The sequence below is a fragment of the Lithobates pipiens genome, unplaced genomic scaffold, assembly GCF_037356315.1.
Source record: "Lithobates pipiens isolate NorthernLeopardFrog02 unplaced genomic scaffold, aLitPip1_a1.2 Scaffold_18, whole genome shotgun sequence".
Classification (NCBI taxonomy): Eukaryota; Metazoa; Chordata; class Amphibia; order Anura; family Ranidae; genus Lithobates; species Lithobates pipiens.
This window is the reverse complement of record NW_027507758.1, coordinates 555,148,251-555,156,002: the sequence shown is the minus strand read 5'-3', so window position 1 is coordinate 555,156,002 and position 7,752 is coordinate 555,148,251. Positions and strand designations below refer to the sequence as shown.

The window sequence follows — 7,752 nt, the reverse complement described above, 5'->3', positions numbered from 1 at the left end:
ATATTGCAGCTTACAAGTCCTTAAATGTGGTGGCTGATTGAATTCCTTTTTCAGGCTTTTTTTTTGCTTTCTTTGGGTCATTGTGCACTGACCTCTAAGCTCGAGTACTTACGTTCGAACGCTGCTCCTCCATAGATACAGTACTACTTCAACTCAACCCTGTTCTACTTCTATCAACCTCAATGGAGTTGATCCATCAGAGTAGCAGTAAATGTGCATGCCCACGTCACTGGCTGCCACATCACTAAAGAGAAATTTATTGGCTGAAGCGGACACTTCTGGTAGCATCCATCTCTTGGTTCCCTGCTATGCGTACTGCTTCCTCCTGCTGAAATGGACTTGACTACAGGACACAGACAGCAGGAGTGGTAAGCATTTACTTTATTATAGGGAGGATATTTATCAAGAGTTTCAGTTTGCCAGAATGGTTAACTTGAAATAAAGTTGCAGTCTTTCAATACCAGGCATTAGGTTCACATTATAGAAGGCGTCTTAGGCAGGCTGGACCTTCCTCATTCTTCTTCCTGAGCCACCGCACCATAATTTCGAGCAAATATTTGGTAATTTCACAATGGGGTCAGTAATTTCACAACCCCCATCCCATCCACATCTCCATAAGACAGTATTGGGTATTTTAGAGGTCAATCGCAGGCCTGACAAATGTCACATGAGGGCAGGAAGGAGCTTACTGAGTCTTATACAGGTTTTGACTTTTAGAAAGTGGAAGTTTGTAGGATGTTTCAGTAGTGGGAGTGAGACAGGGCAATGAAAGAGAGCAGGGAAAGTAAGTATATAGGTGGGTGCGGCGTGGTGCGGCGGCAGTAACACACACACAGTCCAGGTGCAATTGAAAGAACTTGTATTGTAGTTAGAGTATAACAGTTCACAACAAGCCTATAGGAAGTAAGTCCGATCGGGAACACTCACGGCTGGACGGCAGGTTGTAGCAGAGCTCAGTCGAACTGACAATGTATGTCTTGAGGGGCAGCCTGGTCGGTCCATGCCCAAGCTGGAAGGTTTCCAAAAAGACTTGCAGATCTCTATTCTTTCCCTACTCATCTGAAACCTTTCCCTGACACTATTACTGTCCCTAGCAGATAGGTGACCTGTTCCTACACTAACCACACACTAAATGTGCACTAAATCCAGGAGCCAGGGTCCTAATAGACTCTGCCCTGCCTGAGATGGCAGAGTCACATTGCCAGCCAGCATCCAATTGTATTGCTGTCCCACTGACCCAGTAAACTGTAGAGGAACATTGTTCCTCTTGACTTCCTCTTCCGCTGCACTGACAGATGGGTGACCTGTCCCTACACTACCCACACGCTAAATGCATGCCAAACTAAGGGGCCAGGCTTTTAAATAGATCTGTCTGACCTAAGATGACCATTAGTGTCACATGGGTGGCCAGGTGCAAGCTGAATCACTGATCCAATGACCCAGGAAAACACAGAGGAACTATGTTCCTCTTGACTTCCTCTCCCTCTGCAATGCCACTGCGATTGAGCGCCAACTGCAGTGGAGAAAATAGACTACACATCCTCCTATAAAGTGAACCTGTTACTTTACTTCACCCATTATAATGTGAAAAGCTCGCAGTGTGAAGTGAAATTAAAGTAAGCAGGGGAGGAAGTTGTAAAACTGTGCAAGAATGAAGGTAAAACTGGAGTTCAAGCTTTAAACTCTCAAATGCCTTATTATGCATGTAATTACCATGGAAAAAAAAAATCTTAGAACCAGGTTTGGCACCTTGGTCAGAATGAGTATATATATTTATTGTCAGTGCATATAGCACCATTGTGCTTTGCCAGTTTGAAAAGGTGTTATATTTTTGAATGTTGGAAATGCTTACTACATAGTTGCAATACCGCAAAATGAGTTCACTAAACTGTTACCGTCTCTCCCTGCTTGGAGAAAATATCATATTTGTCTTTGCTGTAAGAAATAAAAATGTAATAAATGAAGAAAAATTTCAAGCAACAAAAAAAACTTTCTCCACATCTGCTCTGCAGAAATCAGCAATGTTTAAATTTCTTTCAATCTGGCCAAGTGGAACAGGTTCAACACCCTAATGATATTGTCCCTAGATTCCATGGAGGGGACAAATCCCACCAGATTTGCTAAGATCTTATTTATTTATTATCTTAGATTTTAAGGTTTATGTTTAGCAATGATATTGGGCGATAGCACAATTCATGGGGTCCTTCTCCTCCTTGGGGATAAGTGAGATATGAGCTCAAAAAGAATTGCAGGGAAAAGTAACATCTTTTAGAAGGAAAATGTAGGCTTGCATGAAGTGTCAAGATTGAAGGCCTTCCCTCACCTATGTGGACAATTTAGATATACAATTGAGCCAAGAAGGCTTTGATTGCTGACTATCGATCAGAAGGGGTGCGTTTGTTCCCATCCGATACTAGATTGTAAAGTTTACTATAATACTCGTCAAGGCAATTAGCAATATTTAGAGGTTTGCATCATTTCACCCCTATAAGCAAATGTATAGAAGGAATATAACACAGAGAAAAAGCCTCCTCCCAAAGACCTTGCCAATGGTCAGCCCACTTTGTTCCCAAATTCATGATAACATCTCCTAGTACAGATTTATTAGATTTGCTTTGTCCATCAACAAAGCTTGAAATTTACTTCTCACGATACAGAGATCAACAAACAGCCTGGGTGATCAGAGATTGTTTTTGCAATATTTCCAAGGCCACTACCTGGCCTAACAGGGAAGATAGTGTAGTCTGTCTTTCTTGCTTCGCACATGCACCTAGCTTTATCAATGTGCCCCAAATTGAGCATGTGTGTGCTTCTCACAGACCTTTTTTTAGTGTTTTTTAATTGTTGCTCGTATCTTTATGTCATAGAGACGACATACTCCCCATTCCTTGAATGGGTGTCACAGAGAAGGAAGAAAGGAAAATCCACCCTAATGTGTCACAGACAGAAATAAAAACCTGACAGAAATGTTAAATCTTTACCACAGTCTACATTAGCCCCACTGATTCCTTTTTTAGTTCCAGTCCATCTTGACCATTAAGTTATTTTTTAAGTTATCTGAACAGACATAAACATACAACTTTATCTTGTGTCCAAAACAATTGTTGCAAAAACTTTGGCAGTTGAACTGTGACAAATCTTCTTCACCAAAAGTCACATAACAGACTCTTTAATTGGAACAAAGTATATTTATGTGGGAAACACCCACAAACTGGATAACTGTAAAAGCGACCAAGTCAAGTTAAGGTAATGGCCAGTGCAATGCCATAGTGAACATGAGTAGGATCAGTTCAATATCAGTTTAGTTATAATGTGCGGTATGTCTATGGTTGACAGCCAGGTTCACCACTTTATGCGCACCAGTCTCAGCCTATCACTGTGATGGGTCATCTATTTGTCCAGTAGTTCAGCACAAAAGATGGAAGCTACAGTAAAAATGTTCATACCAAAGTGTTGTTGATTTTAGGGCTCCTGTGGTGTTTAGTAGCAAAATTAAACTGAAGTGGCACAGCACTGGTTCGTTAATTGTAATTTTGGTTTCTTATTTTTTTAAATAACTGTGTGATCTCTGTCCAAAAAAGTGCCAACAGAGGGCACAGGACTAGTCACACATATTGATGTAGTGAATGTTCAGCTCATCTTTTACCAATGAATTACTTACCATGCCCTGCTCTGTAATGTGTCTATGTTGAGGTGGCTATCTTGGTAGAACTGCCCCCGATGACTTATGATCAGATGACTGGTAGGATAGAGCATCAGGGGAGATCGAGGAAGCATAGAGACCCAGAATGGATGAAGTGGAAACAGGGAGATCCTTTCAATTCAGGTCCTCAGATAGAGCCTCTTCTCCAGTAAGGAAAACAGTGAGCAGCTCAATAGTTACGTTACCAAATTTCACTCCAAATCTCCTGTGACATGCATTGAGAGGTAGAAATTATCACCTTTTTTCAATGCCACCTGCTAACTACACACAGCCTGTTTATCCAAATACACTTTGGTCTTACACAAACTCAGAAACTTCACCTCTTGTGTTCTGGGAATAGAATGCCTTTGCCAGAGCAAACAAGCCCATTTTATGCCATGATCACTGCTAGGAGCAGGTTACTAAACTATTTAGAGAGTCTTCCATGTCTATACCATATGACCTAATCCTAAAAGGGACTTGGACTTTTTCTTGAATTTCTTAAATGTTACTAAAAATGGGCACAACTTGGACATGATGGATTGAAATGTTTTTGGTAATTGGATTGGGTTTTGGAAATGCTTCAGTTAACTTGACAACAAAAACCAATCATCTCAAGTTAACCTGACAATAACCCTGACTATATTTTCTGATTGACGGCAGGTCTGGGAATTGGGAAAATGCATAATTACACATTTCTAGCTCTCTGCTGCAAGACTAACATTTTCAAAGAAAGGGGCATTTTCTATTTGGACATATAAAGTCATATGGGGGTCATGAATTAAAGTAGCAGCCAGTAGCAGCAGATCATATATCCAAGCAGGGGTGGACTGACCATTGGGCAACTCGGCCACTGCCCGAGGGCCCCATGCCACTAGGGGGCCCCATCAAGGTTGCCAGCCTCAGTAAAACCAGGGACAGTATGTAAAAATGTGTGTTTTTTTTAAATCGGTCTCTGAAATGTCCCTTACTGACATCCTTTTGGTCTAAAAATACTGAGATTATAGCTGCCCCGCCTCTCCAGTACCTTCTCAGCCAATAGAAACATGTCTGTGTATACTGTGTGATTGTATATATTGTGTGTGTGTTTGTGTATACTGTGTGGCCCCATAATCTCTGATTGCCTGGGGGCCCCATAATCTTCTATTGCCCAGGGGGCCCCATGAGTTGTCAGTCCGCCCCTGTATCCAAGGCAAAGATGACAGAACAGTTAAGTATAACATCTCTTACTATAAATATATGCTTAGTGATGTGTTGGAATTAAACATGAATTAATGTTATATTTCTAAAGTTTCTACACATCTGTTTGTACAATCAAGATCAGCCTTATTGACACTTGCAGTCCCACACTTTTAAAAGGTACAGAGCAATGGGGCACCAAACAGAATCTGCATAGCAAAAGGAGTTATCTTCAGCCCACCTCTTGTGCATAAAGCTTCAAATAGATTGATGATGAAGAATGCCCAGGGCGCAATGATGTCACCAGAAGCCAAGTATGGCAAGACAGTCAGTAATATAAGGAGGATTGTCATGTGAACAATGATTGGTCCAAATCAAATGGCACTGTTTCAAAGAGCTCTCTCTCTGTCCGCTGCACAAAGCCTGTCATGAGACTGTGTCTCTGCTAACCTGATGAATCGGCCATCTTGAGGCCTTACTCTGGGTGATGGCTCAGGCCTAAACCATGTGGGCCCAGATCTATTTCATCATGAGGCTCAGCTGCTAGGATGTGCTAAGTATACTGTATTGTGTTGTGTTCTGATTGTATGCTGTATGATATTGCAATGTCTTTTAATACTTTGTGTTAGCTTTCCTAATTTCTTGGGAAATAAATAAGAGATTGTTTTTTACTAGCAGCAGTGTGTGTGTTTTCGTAACTAAATTTATATCAGTGTGCCTAGCCAGGTTTATGAACTAGATAACTATGGGAATAGACAAGTTAATATGGCACCCCAGATAGCATGTGGCAATCCTAAAAGCCACATAGAACCTACAGGACAGAAGTGCTCAGATACAAGGCAGCTGATAATCCCACAGTAAGTGTGGAGAGTCTTTTCAATTGATAGGCAAAAGTTTAATTGTTTTGAATGATATCAGGTAAAAGTGGTAATGAATGAAGAATATTGAAGGCTAGAAGAGCGATTTGTTTTTTTTTGTGAGTTGTAAGAGCTAATGATAATTGAGTTTTGTTTATTACTCGGGTCAGTGTTGGAATGTTAGTACAAATAGATTTGTGTATTATGTGGATTGTATGGTTGTGAAATGGAACTTGTGTATACATATGTTAAAAAGTACGCCTCTGCCAGTTATCATTCATGTGTAGATGAACCTCTTAAAAGCCATTGTATGGTACTATTGTCTCAGTGTCAGCCTCATAATAGCAGATTATTGGGTAAACAGCTAAAAACGAAAGTTAAGAAAGAAAGGTTGGCAAATGAAATTGCAATTTTGCTCAGAATTAAATTTATATCTGAGCAAATGGGGAGGAAGTGGGAAGCAGAGAGGAGACATCTCGGGGAGGACTTGGAGAAAGTCAGTGAAAACATTCTAAATATTGCAACAGCCAACAGTAGTCAGTTGGATGAATTGCGGGCTACAGCAGGCAATTTGTCAGGAACAAACAGTGATCTACAAGAACAGCTTCAGAGGTGCAGCATGGGCTGTGACATAAAGAACAAACTTTTAGAGTCATTGCGAATAAAGTTGTCAGAGAGGGAAGAGTTGGTTATGTCTTTAGAAAGAAACTTAGCAAATGTACACTCCCAGCTTTTTACTAAAGAGCAATGTATAGTATTGCTCAATGAGCACAAAGGAACATGCCAATTGGCCAATGTCTGCACAATCAATGAGGAGAAGGGCCGTGATGAAACACAGTCTGCTATTGCACCTATAGCTTCAAAGCAGAATAACAGTTTAATTACAATCCAAGAGAGACTTACTTTGTGCCAGATTCTTGGTGAATTTAATGCCCTGGAATCACCAATGAGTCTGTCCAATAAATTTGAAGCTCTAGTCCTTAAATTCCATTTGAGTAATGAGGATGCATGCTCTCTTCTAAAAGCATGGATGCCAGAACCTTTGGTAGGCCCCTTATCGGCACAGGTTAATGATAACTTAACAGATGCAGAGGTGTGGAGGAAAGAGTTGCAGTGTATTGTGGACAGTCGTGATAATGGTATGAGTGATTTGCCACAAATGAAATTTAGGAGAGGAGATGACCCAATATTGTTCTGCAGTGAGTATCTTGCATTGTATACAAAAGTGTTCAACTTTCCTGACTTATTGGAGGATGGTGCAAGTTTCATATACTCAATGGCCAATAAGTGTTATGTAAGCTATCCCACTAGAATGGCTCTGAGAAATGCTAGATCCTACCAAAATGTTGTCAATATCCTGCGAGACTTCGGTCAAGAGTCCAGTGATAACGAATATGGGTCAAAGGCGGGTGTATCCGTAATAAGCAGAAATACAGGAAGGCGGAGAGAGTTCAGACATTCTAAATGGAATAGACATAGATTTTGTAAAGCCCTAAACATTACTAACATGGAGCAGGAAACCCCAGAAATACAGGTATCTGCAATGAAAACCCCCACCCAGGACAGGAACAGCATAGCCCACAGGCCTGATATGAAAAATAGCAGCCAGGACATATCACACAGTTCTGAAGAAGAGATAAGAAATGACAGTCCACACCCTAAAAACTGCCAGCAACAAGATTGAATGAACATTCCAATATTTGCCTCCTGGGCTAATCTACCATTCTGGCTTGTATGTGGTTGGATGCAAATTGCATTGCCATTTTTCCTGAGTAATATGGCAAAGTTTACCAATACTGCTGCTTAGTATAGGAAAGAATGGTAATTGTTCCCCTAGCAGTACAATTAATGGGAAAAGGCTTGGGGGACTTAAAAAGGCAATTGTCATGATAATTGTGTGTAATCACTGTCATTGTGTTCCTTTTCCAGAGACCAGGAAAGAAGTTAAACTGGTCTGGATACTAATGTTTGTGCTTTGTTTGCAGGTGAGAACAACAGTGGGAGCAGAACAGTGGCTAGGTTATTGTAAATGCA

The 7,752-nt window shown here is 40.8% G+C and overlaps 1 pseudogene; it reads left to right on the top strand.

Annotated features, from left to right (window-relative positions):
• The first annotated feature begins 5,944 nt into the window (after positions 1-5,944).
• Positions 5,945-7,525, top strand: LOC143986761 (posterior protein-like; annotated as a pseudogene).
• The last annotated feature ends 227 nt before the right edge of the window (positions 7,526-7,752 follow it).